Source organism: Misgurnus anguillicaudatus, chromosome 10, assembly GCF_027580225.2.
Source record: "Misgurnus anguillicaudatus chromosome 10, ASM2758022v2, whole genome shotgun sequence".
In the NCBI taxonomy this organism is placed as follows: domain Eukaryota; kingdom Metazoa; phylum Chordata; class Actinopteri; order Cypriniformes; family Cobitidae; genus Misgurnus; species Misgurnus anguillicaudatus.
Genome location: NC_073346.2, coordinates 35,243,751 through 35,264,186, shown reverse-complemented (window position 1 = coordinate 35,264,186; position 20,436 = coordinate 35,243,751). Strand labels below are relative to the sequence as shown.

The window sequence follows — 20,436 nt, the reverse complement described above, 5'->3', positions numbered from 1 at the left end:
TTCGTGATAATAGAAAAATATGTGACTATATAACGAAATTTCGTGAGACTGGGCTGCTAGTGCTGTCCACCTCACACATCTTTTACATAATGATGCTCCATAATATGACTGAGGTCAGAGGATGATGGGGTCTTAATCCTATTTCATGCCCATATGAATTAAAATGGTCAGTGATGCTTTTGCAGCATGGGATGGTGTATTATTCGGCATGAAAGTAAATTTATTTCAGAAGATGAATTTTTATTAGTGTTATCCATTTTTGCATCAGTGATTCTGTGATCGATCCCGTGGTCTGTTTAAGAATGCCGTGAACGTGCACTTATCCTAGCTACACCTGGCATGACATAGCTGCACGTTCTCATCCTGGCTTAGCCATCGTACACCAGACTAAGCCAGTATGTGCTGGTTAAACTAGATCATGCTGGGCCTTTTCTGTTATCCTGGCTTTCTTAATTCTACTTTTGTGCAATTTCCCACAGGTCAAAGAAGGTTAACACATCCTTTCTAAGAGTACTAATGGTGTCGCTCACTTCCGGTGATGGTGAGATCACTCTAGCCCAACAACTTAATTACATAATGTTGTTTAATGTTGAAAGTTTATGACATACAAAATGTAAATCAGTTGAAAATTCCTGATAGATCCTTGCAATATAACCTTTTTTTTTATAAAATTCATTTAAATCTTCCTCATCTCAAAAAAGTTTTTATGAAATTGTGACATGCAACACCAACTGTTATTTCCCAGATGTAAACAGGAAGTCATGTCAGCCAATGGTGACGTGCAGACCTTCTATAGCTCCACCCCAACAGCCTATAACTCCCTCTACCAGGCTTTGCCAGATCCACACCAAGGAGTTTATCTCTACGCAGAGAAACAAGAGAAAAGTCTAGAGAGCAGAATGGAGGAGGTTCAGTTAATGAATAAGCCTTCAGATGGGGATAAAGAAACGAATCCAGATCATCAAGTGGTCACTATGCAGCCAGAAGTTAATGTGATCGACACTCCACAGGATAAACCACTGCCAGATTACCTGGGTTACTCCATCTTTACCATGATCTTCTGTTTTTTACCTACAGGCATTGCTGCTCTGGTTTACTCCATCACAGTAAGTATTCATATACATTTTCTACATCTTTACATATTACATACAGTTCACACGTAGATATTTACATTACAATGATGTTAAACTCATCAAAACTATGAAATATGTAATTATGAGAATTATGTTAAGACTAAAAGATGTTCTTGTGTTTGACAAATGTAACGGGAACAATTATTCTCGTCTAGTAAGGGATTAAATTAGTGCTGCCCTGGAAGACTGAGTAACGAAAGGATCTTTGTCCCCGCACCCAGTGCTTTTAGTCTCTGTACACACTAGAGTATGTATGCTGTTTCCTACCTTATGGGTGAACGCCCCTACAGACCGACAAGGGTAGGCTTCAGTTAGTTTAACGTCACGAGAAAGCCTTCTGAAGTAAAAGTGTATGTGATACAGAATTATATATATATAAAATTCACATAATCCTCCCTCCCCAGGTCTATTAAGGTAAGTGAGACGCCCTTACTCCCTGACAGACTTCACTTAAAGATTACAATTACACTTCAGGTAAGTATAAAGAAATATAAACTTTGTTTATTTCCTGTATAATTTCTCAAATAAGAAATTATTTGTAATGACTCAATAAGAATGAAAACAAACAAAAAAAATAAATAAAAAGTTACATAAACAAGTGTATTGCGTGAATTTCTTTGTACTGTCACCCAATCACTTTCAATGTATTCACTATAGAGTCAATCACTTTAAAAGTGATAACCAACAACACTTACAATCTCCCTTTTAGCTGTAACTTTACTTATAACTTTACTTTGAATTAAATGACACCACTTAATTTACCTTTTGAAACACAATCACATTCAAAAACAGTGAGAAAATAACAGCTTCAATGAGCATTCACAATTTCACACCCAAAACACTGGTGAATGTCCCTGTTAAATGTTCAACCACAGTTCACTTTAAGTTTTATAACCCAACTTTAAGGTTTTAACTGTACCGTCCATCAAACCACAATATCTCAAAAGGAACAAATAGGAAATACCAGTCTGTAGAATGATGAGTGGAAATACGTTGTCTTGAAGTAGCGTGCGTTGAAATTAACTCGAGAGATATAACTTAGTTGCCTCTTTCAGTTGCAATATCACGGTAAATCGATCAGATGAATCACACAGGAGATGAATTACAAACGAACCACCCTCGAGATGAATCAGCTGAGATGTCGTTTGGATGGCAGGGTAAACTCAAACTCAAATCTTCTCAAAACAGTGCTTTATATCACGATTATATACAGCAGCCGCTGTCTCACGTGTAAGGACACGTGTTAACCACAAAATAAAACGACGTGATCCGTCCGGACCAAAAACGTCACTTCAGTGTAAAGTAAATAACGTGACACAGCAAAAATATGTCAGATATAGCAAAAATGTCACAAATACGAGAAGAAAACTCACATATTAAGCACTTTAACGTGTGCCTGCAGCCAGCATAAAGTTACTGCGTCATTCCAGCAACAGCTGAGCTTCTCGGGAACCGATCGTCAAAATGCAATCTTCAACTGTAAAACACTTACAGTCCACAACACAGTGATGTCCTCTGTCCGACCAAAACTCCGATTTAGTTCTCTTAAAGCAACTTTATCGAACGAGCTTCTCGGACACGACACAACACACACTTCAGCTTACTCTTCTACTTTTTTCTACTGCGCGCTCTTCTTCGTGCACTCTCACCACTCGCACGTAAACCAGTCTGCTTGTCAAAATAAAAGTCTCTCAAAAATACTTGTTATAAAAGTAGATCCCGTTACATTCCCCCCCACTAAACCCTGCCACTCCATCGACATCTCCAGCAGCTTCATCTCTGAAATACAAACAACATGTTAGGGGAACATAATATTATACATTTATAATCCCAGATACTGAAGCAAAAACATAACAAAACTTATTTTTGTTGTAGACTCTTATTATAAAACATAGTCATCTCTGTACTTAACAGGTAAAGTGCCCTTACTTTGTCTTTGAGAACGTCTTAGTTCAGGGACACTTTCTCTTTCATTCTCAGAAACATCTGCATCATCTGAATTATCTTGCTCTCTTAACTCCAAATCAGAAATGTCATTTTGACCCTCATTACCTTCAGGTTGATCTACTTCCCCTAACCCCTCTTGATCCACCCCGGTGTGTGCATGGTGAATAGGGTGTTCTGCAGTTTCTGGAAAGCAGACAATGTCTGACATGTCAGTATCTGAATCTGATTGTTCTCTCATTCTGTGTCGGTGTGTACGTTGTGTCGTAGGTGTCGGGAACGAACAATGTCGGAGCTGATCCCGGTGTACTACTTTTGTCAGTCCCCCTTTTTCTGGTTTAATGGTAAACACAGGTATGTCTGCGTGATTTTGTTTTATCACTATGTATGGTGTGTTTTCCCATTTATCTTGAATCTTGTTTCTACCCCTAGGCTTATGGTTACGCAATAGCACCCGATCTCCAGGCCTCACAAGAGCTCCATACGACTTGCGGTCATATATCCTCTTTCTTCTCCTGGAAGCTTCTTGAGATGCTGCATTTGCGATCTCCACAGCAGTTTTCAATCTTGTATGGTGACTCTTCACCCAATCATCCAGGTTATCAATCTCATCCTCTTCTAAATCCTTCTCTCCAAGCACATCCATCGGTAAACGTGCATCCCTTCCGAATAGTAGATAGAATGGAGAATATCCAGTGGATGAATGGACATGGCTGTTGTATGCCATTACCAGCTCTGGTAAGTGTGTCTTCCAATCTCTTTTCTTCTCTGGTGGCAAGGTTCTTAATAGATCGTGCATGGTACGATTAAAGCGCTCACATTGAGAGTTCCCCTGTGGATGATAGGGGCTGGTGCGACTTTTCTCTATACCATAAAGTTTGCAAAGCTCTTTGATCACGTTGGCTTCGAAACACCTGCCCTGATCAGAATGTAGACGAGCTGGGCAACCATAATTCACAAACCAGTGCTTAAGCAGAGCTTTCGCCGTGGTGCTGGCTGTCTGATTCTTAGTAGGAACAGCGACTGTGAACCTGGTGAACATGTCGGTCAGGACCAGTACATTTTCGTACCCTCCAGCAGATTGCTCAAGCTGTGTGTAATCCATGGCGAGGACCTCTAATGGGGCTGAGACATTACTACAGGTCATAGCAGCTCGAAGCCTGGGAAAAACATCCTTGGCTAACGTACACCTTTTACACTGCCGTACCCAGCATGAAACATCTGCAGACATAGTAGGCCAGTAGTAATTGCGTCGCATCTTATTCAAGGTACTTCTCTCCCCGAAATGGCCTCCATGCTCGTGTTGACTTTCATACACTTCACGCTGTAGAAGTTCAGGCACCACTATCTGCCAGATCTCCTCTCCATCTCTAGGGTCCAGAATGCGTCTAAACAGTACTCCCTGACGCAGCTTAAGACGGTCGAATTCCCTGGCAAGTTTTTTCATTCTTGGTTCCATACCATTCTGATCCACTCTGCTTGGTCTTTTATTCTCAGTCACTGCTTTAAGAATAGGAAAAATCAAAGGGTCATTCCTCTGTTGCTTTCCAATATCACTCCAGCTGTAACCACTCATTTCTCCTTTTATTGCCGCTTGAACTGCCACTTTTTCAACTGATTCCTCTTGGTCAACTTTCTTTGCCGGCCACAAGCATGCTCTCACTTCATCAGCTCTCAGCTGTATGAAATCTTTCCCATCATCATCATCTTTCTCTGTAACCTCCCTGGAAGGGATTCTTGATAAGGCATCTGCATTTGTGTTGAGGCGGCCAGGTTTATAGCTTACTTCAAAATTGTACTCCGCTAGCTGTGCTGCCCAGCGTTGTTCAACAGCTCCGAGGTTAGCTGAGTCAAGGTAACGCAGCGGGTTGTGGTCCGTAATGACAGTGAATTTTGAATACATGAGGTATTCTCTGAATTTTTCCGTGACTGCCCACTTTAAGGCGAGCAGTTCTAGCTTGAATGAGCTGTAATTCTTGCCATTCTTCTCTGACCTTCTCAGACCTCTGCTGGCGTACGCCACAACACGTTCAGTTCCTCCTTGTTTTTGGCTCAGTACAGCTCCTAATCCATGATGACTCCCATCCGTGGCAAGTGTAAAGGGCATAGTGAAATCAGGGTACGCAAGTATGGGGGGTGACATCAAGCACTTTTTCAACTCATTTAATGCCATCTGACATTCTTGACTCCAGACGAAAGCTACTGGGGTTTTGTTCTTCTTTCCTCCTCCTACCAACGCATGTAAAGGCTTAGCAATTTGAGCGAACCTTGGGACGAATTTTCGGTAGTAGCTCATAAATCCGAGTACTTGCCTAACCTCCCTGACACTTTTGGGGTTCGGCCACATTTCCAGCGCTTTGACCTTCTCGTCATCCACTTTTATTCCTTCTGCAGAAATTCGGTGCCCCAAAAACTTAACTTCAGCTCGTAGGAGAAAGCACTTGCTTGGCTTTAGCTTTAGGCCATGCTGTCTCAGACGGTTAAAGACAAGTTCCAACCTCTCACAGTGGCTTTCAAAGTCTTTAGAGAAGACAATAACATCGTCCAGATAGACAAGAAGAACATCAAAGGCTAGGTCACCTAAAACCACCCCCATAAGGCGCTGAAAAGTGGCTGGGGCATTACAAAGCCCGAATGGCATCCGAGACCACTCGAACAGGCCAAATGGGGTAGTAACAGCCGTCTTCTCTCTGTCCTTATCACTCATGGCTACCTGGAAGTACCCAGCAGTCAAATCTAGGGTAGAAAACAGTTTGGCATTACCCAAGGCATCTAGGGACTCATCTACCCTAGGAAGAGGATATGCATCCTTACACGTCACTTGGTTTAGCTTTCTGTAATCGCAACAGAAACGGACGCTCCCATCCTTCTTCATGACAATAACTGCCGGTGACGCCCAAGGACTACTACTCTCTGTGAGGATTCCTTGCAACACCAGATTCTGGACATGTCTTTTGACTTCTTGGAATATGTGTGGTGGTATTCGGCGATGACGCTGCTTTATTGGTGGTGCGTCGCCGGTAGGAATATTGTGCAAGACAGCTGTAGTATAGCCATAGTCCTGGTCATCCTTAGAGAAAACGTCTCTGTGCTTTGTTAGCAACTCCACTAGCTTTTTGAATTGAGCCTGTGTTAGCCCTTCAGAATTCACTTCAATAGGAACTGGTAACTGTGCGAGCAAGGTTTCATCGGCTGGTCCATTTTCTCTTGCCATTTCTTTAACATGAAGTACGCCGTCATTTTCCTGAAACTCAAGCACATCCTTTGTGATGACCTCTTTTGGTCTGTACACAGAAGCGACTCTGGATCGAGGAGCAAGTCTAACAGTCTTTTCACTCAAGTTCAACATACGCACAGGGACCTTTCCATCTTCTGTTCTAGCAAGAACATGTGCTACTAAAAGCCCTTTTGGCAAACTTGTCCCAGCGGTTGGCTCAACTAGCACTTGGCTCGTTATCTTGGACGACACTCCACAACGTCCCTCCAGCACCTTCTCACAACGAGGGGGAATAGTGACAGCTTGTTTTCCAGCAATCTTAACATATCCAATCCTTCCATCACGTCCCTGTGGTCCTACTTCCTTTTCCACTCTGGCTAGCACTCTTCGAACCTGAGCCTCATCCTGTCGAGTGTACTTGTTGACTTTCTCCATTCCCTCTGCTGAGATAAACAAAGACTGAATTTCATTAAGTATATTCATTCCGATGATTCCAGAGACACCTTTCATTTCTTTCACATCTGGACTTGTGTCATTGAGGACGAATATACATTTTCCAGGCAGTACTTTTCCAAGACACTCTACATCGGCCTGCAGGCATCCTAAGACAGGGATGTCCAATCCATTGGCTGCAGTTAGCTTGACCCAACATGCAGAGGATAGCTTTAGCTTTTGCTCTCCAAAGTGTTCCTTAAAGTGTGACTCAGATATAGTAGATACCTCTGATCCTGTATCCAGGAGGCATTTGGTTCCGACACCGGCGATCTTCACATCAACGACTAGGCAGTCCCCAAAAGCACTGTCTCTCAGTTTTTCAGCGGTATCATCAGCCGTCCACTCTACTGTGTGACATCGAATCAACGACGGCCCCGGACTTTTTTGCACTGCTCCTCTTGAGTCATCCTCTAACATTTCAGCTGAATCCACATGCTGAGGTGGAGCGGGTTCTCTCTTTAAATTGCCAGTTTGTGAACAGTAACGGCTGGTATGGCCAGGTTCACCACATGAATAACAAATATACCGGCCTTCGCTGTCTTTTAACGGTTGTTTCTTAGGCTGGCTTGGTTGTGGCTTATTTCTTCCTTTTCCGTACACAGCTTGATATAGTTCCTCCTGACGAGCAGCTATTTTCTGGATCGCTTCATGCAGTTTCTCCAGCGACAGGGCAGAAGGAGCCTCTTGTGCTGCGGTAACATTCACCACTCCTCTGGCTCGAGTACTGGACCTTACATTACTAGAAGTCTGCGTCTCCTCCTCTTCCGACCAGATAATTGCCGCTTGCATCAACTGTACAAAAGTTAGACCTGGCTCAGATTTAAGCCTGCGCTTCATCTCGCGTCGTAGAAAGTCATCTCTCAAGCCAAGCACTAACTGTTCCTTCAGGACGTTTTCAACATCAGCCACTCTGTTTGGTTCTCGACGCTGAACACGATTCAGTCGTTCTCGAAGGTCATATGTGTAGGACCGTATTGTTTCTCCTGCATTCTGAGCACGATCGTAGAAATCTTTCAGCGTTGTTCCAATGGGCACTTTATCTCCATAGGTATCACGGAGAACAGAGAAAAGGTTATCAACAGTCTCCTCCTTTCCATCCATCATGAACTTCACTGTGGCTTTGGCTTCATCTTTTAGGTGCTGTTTTACTAGCTCAACCCTGTCCTCAGCGGGCACCCTCATGACTTGAAATGCAGACTTCATCGATGTCACCCATTCTTCAATACTTAACTCGCCGGGTTTTGACCCGCAACCACTGAATTCAGGTAGTTTTCGATCTCGTGGAATATAGATAGCAGAAGGAGACGTTTGTGCAGAGGCCTGATTCTCAATTACAACCTTTGCGAGAGAGAGAGCTTCTCTTTGTTCTGCTCGGGCTTGTTCGAGGGCACCCGACTGCTCTGCAAATCGCCTTTGCATCTCCGCCATCTCTTTTCTTAAGTCTTTGAGTTCAGCCATCTTCTTTCTTGACAAACAACTTGTGGGCCTGGAGATGTGTGACTAGTTAAATGTACTTATACGCATCCTGTTCGTGACGCCATTTTGTAACGGGAACAATTATTCTCGTTTAGTAAGGGATTAAATTAGTGCTGCCCTGGAAGACTGAGTAACGAAAGGATCTTTGTCCCCGCACCCAGTGCTTTTAGTCTCTGTACACACTAGAGTATGTATGCTGTTTCCTACCTTATGGGTGATTGCCCCTACAGACCGACAAGGGTAGGCTTCAGTTAGTTTAACGTCACGAGAAAGCCTTCTGAAGTAAAAGTGTATGTGATACAGAATTATATATATATAAAATTCACATAATCCTCCCTCCCCAGGTCTATTAAGGTAAGTGAGACGCCCTTACTCCCTGACAGACTTCACTTAAAGATTACAATTACACTTCAGGTAAGTATAAAGAAATATAAACTTTGTTTATTTCCTGTATAATTTCTCAAATAAGAAATTATTTGTAATGACTCAATAAGAATGAAAACAAAAAAAAAAAAAAAGTTACATAAACAAGTGTATTGCGTGAATTTCTTTGTACTGTCACCCAATCACTTTCAATGTATTCACTATAGAGTCAATCACTTTAAAAAGGATAACCAACAACACTTACAATCTCCCTTTTAGCTGTAACTTTACTTATAACTTTACTTTGAATTAAATGACACCACTTAATTTACCTTTTGAAACACAATCACATTCAAAAACAGTGAGAAAATAACAGCTTCAATGAGCATTCACAATTTCACACCCAAAACACTGGTGAATGTCCCTGTTAAATGTTCAACCACAGTTCACTTTAAGTTTTATAACCCAACTTTAAGGTTTTAACTGTACCGTCCATCAAACCACAATATCTCAAAAGGAACAAATAGGAAATACCAGTCTGTAGAATGATGAGTGGAAATACGTTGTCTTGAAGTAGCGTGCGTTGAAATTAACTCGAGAGATATAACTTAGTTGCCTCTTTCAGTTGCAATATCACGGTAAATCGATCAGATGAATCACACAGGAGATAAATTACAAACGAACCACCCTCGAGATGAATCAGCTGAGATGTCGTTTGGATGGCAGGGTAAACTCAAACTCAAATCTTCTCAAAACAGTGCTTTATATCACGATTATATACAGCAGCCGCTGTCTCACGTGTAACGAAACGTGTTAACCACAAAATAAAACGACGTGATCCGTCCGGACCAAAAACGTCACTTCAGTGTAAAGTAAATAACGTGACACAGCAAAAATATGTCAGATATAGCAAAAATGTCACAAATACGAGAAGAAAACTCACATATTAAGCACTTTAACGTGTGCCTGCAGCCAGCATAAAGTTACTGCGTCATTCCAGCAACAGCTGAGCTTCTCGGGAACCGATCGTCAAAATGCAATCTTCAACTGTAAAACACTTACAGTCCACAACACAGTGCTGTCCTCTGTCCGACCAAAACTCCGATTTAGTTCTCTTAAAGCAACTTTATCGAACGAGCTTCTCGGACACGACACGACATACACTTCAGCTTACTCTTCTACTTTTTCTACTGCGCGCTCTTCTTCGTGCACTCTCACCACTCGCACGTAAACCAGTCTGCTTGTCAAAATAAAAGTCTCTCAAAAATACTTGTTATAAAAGTAGATCCCGTTACACAAACAATACAGAACTCTTTAAATGGTTAATAGCCTTTTTATAGTTTTTGTTTTAAACCTGCAAGATTATGTAGTTATTATTATTACTTAGGCCTACTTACATTTAAAATTACTATTAAAGCTATACTGTACAACATGTTTTTGTTTTTGTTTTACTTTAAAGATGCTTTTTTTTTGACCTGCACTCTTTTTTAACTTGTGAAACTCTTTCATTTCTTTCAAATGTGCTATGCACACTAATATTTTATTATTCACTTTTACAGACTCGAAATGCAAACAAGTTAGGACACCGACAAATTGCAGAGAAAAACTCCAGAACTGCACGCATACTTAACCATGTCACTCTTGGTATTGGCCTAGCAATATATATCAGCAGTCTTATTGCTTTTGGGACCATATTTATACAACTTAGTTATCAATAAAGTGGTCGGATCTAACAGTATACCTTTTGCCAGAAAAAAATGAATATACCTTCAGCTTCAGGAATTATAAACACATGTTAATGTTCCATGTTGACATTAAGTTACTGTCATATAACTGATGAGGACTGTGTGTGCGACAGAGAGCCCGCCGTATTGTTGTTGATGAATGTTTGGTTAACTGTGATATTTTGCAAGAGACTTTAACTAAGACTTTAAAAAATTAAATTATTTTAATAGTAATTTATTGTTCTTAAAGTATATGCACCTTATGAATGTGAAAATGAGTAGCTACTTAAGCACAATTGCATTTATTAATTTGTTTATTTAAAGTGTGGCTACCCCTGGCCTGTATTGTATCTTTGTTGGGGATGAGAATGCTGACATTTCAGACAGAAGCTCAACAAAGTTGATTATTATTTACTACAGAGAGATTGTGAGTCATTTGTGTGCATGTGTGTGTTTTATTCAAGATTGTTAACAATATATTTATTATATACACATTTTTCATTTCTCTTTTCTTTTCATGATGCTATTATTTTCACGTTACCCAGACACACAAGTGTAAGACGCCACCCATCGGCCCAACGAAGGTATCCAATGGCGTGGTGAAGGGATCACATGTTCTTTCCTTCCGTAGCGCTTCTAGAAGAATAATTCCATTTATTTAATTTATTCCTTTGACCTCTGTGGTTAAATTATAATCTGACTCCAATATATAAGTTACCAATACTATTCTGATGCTGATCATACTTTATATAATTATAATTATATTTATTTAGAATGAATTATATTCACATAGAGAATAAAGGGTAATTCTGAAGGCGCTAAGGCAGTTCCATACAGCTGGGCATAGAGGCATTCTCCTTCTAACTTAAGTTAAAGTTAGAGGTTTCTCCAAAACACATTGAAAATAAGAGGATCCATCTATGTTTTAGGTTGAGGCAATTCTCCATCTAACCTTAAAACGGGGAGGCAATTACTCCAGTAATATTTTCAATAGAGGCAATTCTCCTAATCTATGTCCCCTTCAATATATTTATCTTAAACTCTGAAAATATAATAAAGATTTGACAAGTTTTGAAATGAATAAAGATTAACAATTTATTTTGCCAGGCAGGTTACACTTAAATCAATAATTTGGTTATTCAAATCCATCCAAAATATATCAAAACATTCACTAAAAGATCAGCATATAGAAAAATGAACATTTCACAAAATACAAAGCATACCTGGCAATTAAAGACACACAAAGTGGTCTAGGAAGATTCTTGTTAAAGATTTCTTCTAGGGATGCTCCGATCAATGCCAATCTCCACTAATAATACGCAGTAGCGCCTCACTGCAGAACGCGACATCCAGGGGGCGGGGTTGGATTTAGATCCAGGGGCGGAGCTAGATCCCAATCCAGAGATCCCATTGGTCGGCAGTTTTACCACAAGACACGTCATACACGTGTTGCTGCGTTACCATTTCCCCATTAAGTCGTAACTAAATTAAGCTATTATTTTGACATAAAAACTAACTTTACTTATGACTACAATAAAAGTAGTGCCTTTATGGTGAAATGTAAGTTTTTTGCTATAATGTTTTGGAGTAAAACATTTCGGGTAAGCCTATATGAGTAATCTTACCACATGCAGTTTAAGACCTATTAATGGATACAGTATAAATATGCATAATTATTAAAATATATAGGCTACTATGGCATGTTATTTAGAAATTAATAAATTGATTGTTTATCTTGTATGGACTTTGAACTTGTTTTAATGCGTCTTTGCTTACAGCCATTAGGAAACAGGTTTCCCTCGTAGATGGTTTACTTTTCTTATTTGCAAATAAAAGATATCAAATAAATTTGTTTTTATATTTACTCGTATAGGAATAGCTGTGTTATAAGTGGGATAATGTACAAATAAATCTCTTCAGTGATATCAAACTGTCGGGAACGTGTCCCTCTCCTTACACCTAACTGTGATACTTTCTAATCTAATTTATGAATCTTTCTCAACTATATTATTAATCAAACATACACTTAAATTGATAAGAGCAAACGTTGGCGTTCACAGGTTGCAACTAATTGCGGGCTGCAACAACGCAAATATACGTACTGGTTCATTTGGCGGAACAAAGTATATAAAGTGGGAGGAGTTGGATCTAGATCCAACCCCGCCCCCTGGATGTTGTGTTCCGCAGTGAGGACCATCTCATAATACGTGGCCGATCACTATTCTGAATCGGACAGCCGATCTTATTACAGCTATTTCATATACTACGGCTTTTGATCAGTAAGTCTTTATCGATCTAAAATCACTGTTAGTTTAAGTCGTTTATAAAATGCATTTGAAAAAGCAACACTCGTTAAACATAATTATTAAACATATTCTTTATTATCATGAAAATACCTGAAAAGGTTTGAAGAACAGCAATATAAATATGTCCTTCAGCCATTTCGTGGAGCTGCGTGTCATCACAGCTGTGCGTGTATTGTTCTTCGTCTACAGCGCATTTTGAGTTTCTGCACGAGAGCGCCCCCTGGCTTTTGGATGTAGCGGCATTTCACCGTAATTCATTGAGAAACAGCAAGCATTATCGGCCAGTCGATCGGAGCATCCCTAATTTCTTCCATGATATTTTAATACACACACAAAGTGTGAGAGCTCCTGGTTACAGAATGACTCCATAAAGTTTGAATACACACAAAGTGTGGGAGCTTCTGGCAACAGAATGACTCTCAGAATATTTTGCCAGGCTAGGGTGACCAGACGTCCCGAAAAATTCGGGACAGTCCCGAAATCTAAGCTGCTGTCCCGAATCCCGAATCCTGCTCTAATTGTCCCGAAAATCATACTGAAGCAAAATCTTAATCCCGAATCCCGCTTTAATTTCCCCGAAAATTATACTAAAGCAAAATCTTGAGTAGTAGTTGTCTGATAAAACATGAGCGAGGAGGTTAAGTCATCCTGCAGCCAGCACCAGCCGGCTGCTCATTGGCTGCAGCCAGCCGCCGCCTGCTGCTCATTGGCTGCAGCCAGCCGCCGCCGGCTGCTCTTTGGCTGCAGCATCTTGCTTTTATACTGTATGCTCTCATTTTGCTGGCAGAAGTTAAAACCTCCGCGAAATATGCTGACGTTGTATTGTTTCTATTAATTTATCTAATTCATCTATATGCAGAAAGACAATAGGACCATTTTGTTTTATAGAGTTGACTAAGAGAGCGAAAGTTGCAGCAGCCGCGAGGACAGTTGAAAGTGCAGGCAGTGACAGTCAGTCGCATGAAGGAGTCAGATTGGTCGAGGGCACGCAAAGCACTTTGTTAAAAAAATACTTCTATACGTATTATATACATTTATACGCATATGTACTTATATTAATAAAAATATGATTAGTTCAGTAACTTCAGTTTGAAATTCCTTATTTTTATTATTAAGTAAAATAAAGAAAACTATTATTGTATGAACTATTATTGTATAAAGTATAAAATACTATATGTATTATATCAATTTATTTATAAGCATATGTACTTATATTAATATGATTGACTCAGTTTGAAATTCATTGTCTTTTATTATTAAATAAAATTAATAAATAAAACTATTATTGGATGAACCCCACCCCCCCCCCCTCCCGTTACGTCTGACCCCCCCCCCCCCCGTCCCGAATTTCAGCCAATTTCATCTGGTCACCCTATGCCAGGCCACCTTTTGTACACAGCTTGAGAAAACTACCAAAATCTAGTTTGACCTGTACCAAGTGATACTAAAGAACACCTGGTCAAAATCCAGTATGACCTGTGCCAAGTTATACTAAAGAGCACCTGGTCAAACTAGCCAGGAGTATCTTGGCAACTGGTCAAACTAGCCAGAAATATCAAGGCAAGACCCCACCTCTACAAGAAATGCATCTTCTATCCAAAGTTCTAAAACCTTAATCCATCTGATCTTAGACTTATATAAATGAGACCTTTTTACTCATCGCACCATGACCTTTAAAATAATACTAAACATTAATATAACATTACAATCTTAGAACCACAAAATATGTATACATTACATCATATATTTCAGCAGAAACCCAGTGATATGAGCCTAAAGGCTAACAGTGCAAAAGCCTTTGTGATGAAGAGATTAGGAGCACCAAGAGTTTCATGTCTGTAACCAGTTCCACCTAAGAGTCAAATTTGGGTTAGCAACACCACCTGAGGTTTAATTGTTTTATAGTGTCTCTTCATAAATAAACTTAATGTTGATTATTTAACATCCAGTATTACACAAGTGAACGTATCATAATAGAGGTCTGCTATCAAGTTAATACGTTTCATACCCTAAAACTACTTGCTTGTGAAGCATTCAGGCCTCAGACCATTTTATATTAAAGACGTGAGGTATTTGACATTAAGTGTGTTAGTACTTCTCCACTTCAACAGTGTGTGAGGGGTTAACTGAATAATATTTGAGATTTTTAGGCAAATTTGATTTATAGATTTACAAAAATAATCTAAAACAACTAAAAACTGTTAAATCACTTGAATGATGGTGTTGACAAAGTCACAAAGGCTGAATAACTGTGCCACAATCATTTCCTGTTTTTAACTTGCTTCTTCTGGTAAAGCATAAATAATTTTGCAGTTTTATGTAAGAAAGGTGTAAAAAGTAATTTGGCACGCTCTTGTTGAAAACTTTCCTCCTTTAAAGTGAATTATTCTTTTTCTCCTGACTCAATACATTATTGCTTGCTTGTCAGAAATAAATTTCGTTATATAGTCACGTATTTTTTTATTCTTTTTTCGTGCTATTATTACAAATTTCGTGTTTTTTCGTGATCGTATAACGAATTCTTGTTTTCGTGTGATAATCACGTATTGGTTACTCGACTGTTTTGTCCTATTTTTTTACCATTGTCGCTTCGGTTTAGGGTTAGATTTACATAAAATGACATCCCTGACCAAACCCAACTCTAACCCTAACGCCAGGCGACATATAAAAAAATTAATCAGAAAAAATAGTAAAAAATCAATATATAAAGTGATCACTCTAATGCAAGCACCAAATCTAACCCCAAACCGAAGCGACAATGGTTTAAAAATAGGAAAAAACAGTCGAGTAACCAATACGTGAATTCGTTATACGATCACGAAAAAACACGAAATTTCGTGATAATAGCACGAAAAAAAATACGTGACTATATCACGAAACTTTGTGAGACTGTGTAGCAGCAATATGAAACACATTCTTTTTGTTTTTATTTCTGTTTTGTGTCAAAATTGTAGAAGTACGCAAGAAGTCCCGTCAGCGGTGCTCAATAGCTCCACCCCAACAGCTTATAACTCCCTCTTCCAGGCTTTGCCAGATCCACACAAAGAAGTTCATCAAGAGACAAGTCCAAAATCAAAGACTAGAGAGCAAAATGGGTGTCAGCCAGCTTCTGATTAAGTCTTCAGATGGAAAAGAAGAAGATAATCAAGGATATCAAGTGGTCACTTTGCAACCGCTTGTTATTGTGACCAACACTCCACTGGTTGAGCCAATGCCAGATTACATGTGTTACTCCGTTTTTACCATGCTGTGCTGTTGTTCTCCTCTGACCACTGCTGCTCTGGTTTACTCCATTACAGTAAGTATTTTTAAGTATGCATGTACATTTCCTATATCTTCTCAAGCCTATATGTCATATTAATGTAATCCTTATTGTACATGTTTGGTAAAAGATACAAAAAGTATTTTCCACTCTCTAAAGGGTTAATAGCCTTTTTATAGTTTTTTTAACTCTGCATGATTATATAGTTAACTATTATTACTTATTACATTTGAAATAAGGCAGCTATTTCTATTTTAAGACTATGGTACAACATGATTTTATTTTTGGTACACTTAAATGATGCTTATTTTGTTTGACCAAGCTTTGAAACTCTTTCGTTTATGTATGACAGGTGCTGTACAACACACAAATGTTTTATTATTCACTTTTACAGACTCGAGATGCAAACCAGCTAGGAGAGCGACAACTCGCAGAGAAATTTTCCAGAAGGGCACGCAAACTTAACCATATCAGTTTTGGTGTTGGCATGATAGTGCTTTTGATGATTATCAGCTTTCATATTTATCATTGGATCGGGATTAGACAACTTGAAAATCAACCTTTTGCTGGAGAAATGAATATGCATTTAACTACAGAACAAATGAACACATACGTTAATAGTCCATATTGACTACACTGTAAAAAAAAATCTCGTAAAAAAACGGTTATTTTCTGGCAGCTGGGGCGCCAGAAAATTACTTTCAAATAACAGGGAAAAACTGTGACGTAAAAATACAGATTTTGACTGTATAATAACGAATGTACAAAAACAGTTTTTTTTTTGTGTATTTGTACAGCCTTTAAATGTGTAATGAATGATATTTACTTGTATAAAAACAGTCAAAACACCTATAAATACGGGTAAACGCGGCGACAATGCAGCCTTTTCATGTTTAATTAATGATATTTACTTGTATAAAACAATAAAAAAACTATAAATACGGGTAAACGCTGCTATAATGCAGCCATTTCATGTTTAATTAATGATATTTACTTGTAATAATACTTGCTTTTAAACTATATGCAAAACACTATAATCAACCTCATCCAATCAGGAAGCACAGGCAATTGCCTAGCTTTCAGAACAAGCCAAGACCTTCCGAACATATGTCTATGTCTGTTATGGTCTAAGCGCGTACACACGCTGCATGCTCAGGGACCTTACTGATTAACATAAGCATCACAAAGACGGTGAGTGAAAAAAAAATACAGGGATTTAAAAGCAGGATAAAATCTCCACACCAAAATCGACAGTAAAGTGACAATAAATACAAAACATCAGTATAAATAAAGACAGAAAACATTACAAAATAGGAGCAGAGTGGGCTCATTTGCATAATGTTAATGACGCGCTTGCAGAGGTGCGTCAAATACGTCTCATTGCGCATGCTTTGAAATGAAACGTTTGGGATTATGGGTAATGTAGTATCGTATAGCAACGTAATGTTCATGTTACTTTCAATAAAGATAAAAACAAGACTTATTTTAGTGATGTTGCGGTGGTAGGCTTAAGTAAACTATGGCATCAAAATGGTTCCTTACCCTAGCTGAAGAGAAAAAGAGAAAAGCAGAGGAAGAAAAACAACCTTATAGCAAAGTTATGTATAATATACCCAATAACAATAAACCGTCTTGCCTAAATGACTATCATCAAGTTGCCCTCAAATCAATAGTCATGAAGGTCTTGTGCCTTATTTCCAAAAGTAAAATTAACAAATGAGTAAACTTCACTTTACAGTTAATTTTTCATAATTGAAACTGTATTTTTATGATTACTTTGTTAAAATCATTTGGAATCTGTTTAAAAACTGATATTTTGTGTAGTACATTTATACAGAATTTCTTTGTAAAATCATGTTACACATTTTATTAAACAGTATATTCTTGTGATTTGAACACACGTTTTCTGTCATGTAAAAAAACAGAGAAAAAATTGTAAAATTAATTTCCCCAAACTGTAAATAAAATATGTTTTGGGCCCCTGTATTTCAACAGTGTTTTCATATGAAATAAAGGACATTTTCTATGAAATAAAGGACATTTTCTTTGAAAAAACGGAAAATCATGATTATTTACATTAACAGTTTTTTCCTGTAATTTTATATTACAAATCTAATTCCACAGTACATTTCTGTACTATTATCAAAACAATACTGTTTTCCACAAAAACAGAAAGAAACTGTAAAATATACACACTATTTCCCATAAAAATACAGACTTTTTTTACAGTGTATCTTGCTGTCATGTTTTTTTTTTTTTTTTTTTAGAAAAGTGCACAACTTTGGATTTTCTGTAATGTCTTTAAAAAATATATTCATCCAACTTTTTATAACGTTTCTGGAACAGCACTGTGTAAACATTGCTTTAAACGTCCCATATCAATAAAGATTATTATTGCAAGCAGATTGTGGGTCATTTCTTTCTCTCTTTCTCTCTATTTCTCTCTCTTTCTCTCTCTCTTATCTAAATATGCTGATGATGTAGCGGTTTTAATTAATGGTCAAAATGATGTACAGGTTTTAATGAGAATTTTAGAAGATTTTAAATGTTTATCGTCAGCAAGGGTGAATTGTAATAAGAGTGAGGTAATTTTAGTTGGAAATTGGGTGAGAGGCAAACCAGACCTTCTTGATGGTTTACATTGGGGACAGAAGGTTTAAAGTATTTAGCTTAGCCAAATATCTTGTCAATTTTAGTGTATCTGTTTCGTGTTTCATGTTGTGTACCACCTTGTGGGTTTTTGTTTCATGTCAGTTTAATAAAGTGTTTTATTTATTTTTTGTTCTCCCCGACATCGTTTGGGTCATTCTACAAAAAAGGTGGAAATGCTTGTCCCTTATTGCTTTTGCAGACCCCTTAATCATTTAATTTGACCCAATAATCCCATAATGATATATATTTAATAAATATAGACTGTCCTTAACATGATGAGAGAGTTTATTTATTTTATTGTCTTTTTTTTCCTTTTTTTAAACTTTTTTTTTAAATGTCTGGTCCTGAAAATTGCCCTGTCCCTTTGATCATACATGGAAGTTGAACTGTGTACTTATTACGTAAATGGGCGAGGCTAGCCCCTTTTTAGGGGTGCTTCAGCACCCCTAAAAAGGAGCTCAGCACCCCTAAAACTTGGAGCAAGAAATTTATTTATTCTTAAATGTTCGTTCGTCTTTGACAAGGTTAAATAATGTCCAAAACATACTCCGTAGTTTGTGGTTTAAAATGTATATGTTAAGCTAGAAAATGAAAACCTCCCCGCTTAGTAAATGGTGTCATCCTCTTCTTCTACTTCTCTGTACCTGCATCGCTGAGCCCGACCGTCATTCAGTGCGAAACACACGCAGAGTGAGAATCAGTAAAAAGTGTTGTGATGCAACTGTTTTGTTCAAATCTTACAAAATGTTTACGTTATGTTTATAATGAGCGAGTACATCACAAATCAATCTTTCAAGCCGTGTTTTTGTCTTAAACTGAATCACCATGGTACACGTATAATAAGTGTTTATTTTCGGATTATTTTAGTCCGGCGGGTACCCGCGCGCTGCGGAGTAGCACAGTACCTGGGTGACTCGTCCATAGACTTAAACGGAGAGAAGTAGCGCCGGTTACAATGTTCTTCCGCAAGACGCATGCAGTTTTGTGCGCATACGTGTGTCTCCGTTGTTAAAGTTTATTGTATGATTTATTGTTAATTTGAGACTTATTTAAACAATCGGGAGTCATGTAAACATGACGTCACGTGTGTCTTTTCTGGTCAGTCGTCATGAAAACATGGCGTTTGGAACAGAGTAAAAACAAACTACATATCACTGTATACCACGAGTACCGGTAAGTTATGTGTGAAATCACTAACTGTCTGACTATCAAACTAGACAATAAATATTTTTTTAGTTTGTCACATGTAGATTAATATGAAGGGGATAACGTTTTTAACCCTTAGTGCAGGAGTCACAAGGGTTTTGTTTTAGACATAAAGTAAAGGTAATGGTTCAATTAAAGGACTGTTAAAAGAAAAGCTGCAAATTAACAAACTATTTATAAACCTACCATATGTTGTAGGCATAAAAGTTATAAATTAGGAGATTTGTCATTTTGACAAAGGCTTAAAATGATACACTGTATAGACCCCTTCAAGGTTTGTAAACATTGAATGACTATCGGGTGCGCGCGCAGCATGGGGTCAAACTGTTCAAACCATCCAGGCTTTATAATTTAATCTAACAGTGCTGAAAGATGATGACTTACCTCAAATGAAGTGAGCACTACAAACACAAGCCTCTTTGATATTTGCATTGTTCCAGCCTGCACGTTAATTGCTGCCGCAGATGTTGTAGTTTTTTGTTTTTGAGATTCTGCATGAATCGCGAAAACTTAATGGAAGACCTGGTGTGATTTTCACGGCCCACGACGTAAGTAGGCATTTTTGACGATACCGAATAATACGCAACTCAATCTGCTGTAATGGCTTTTCTGACCCCCACATGCGCAGTGGGAACCGCCTGTGACGTGAACCGTGAAG

At 38.5% G+C, this 20,436-nt stretch overlaps 1 long non-coding RNA gene across 1 annotated transcript; it reads left to right on the top strand.

Moving 5' to 3' along the window:
* Window positions 1-743: 743 nt before the first annotated feature.
* On the top strand, window positions 744-10,771 carry LOC141367296 (uncharacterized). Its single transcript, XR_012371624.1, has 2 exons — window positions 744-1,106; window positions 10,188-10,771. It is a non-coding gene; the product is annotated as an uncharacterized lncRNA (long non-coding RNA).
* Window positions 10,772-20,436: the final 9,665 nt, after the last annotated feature.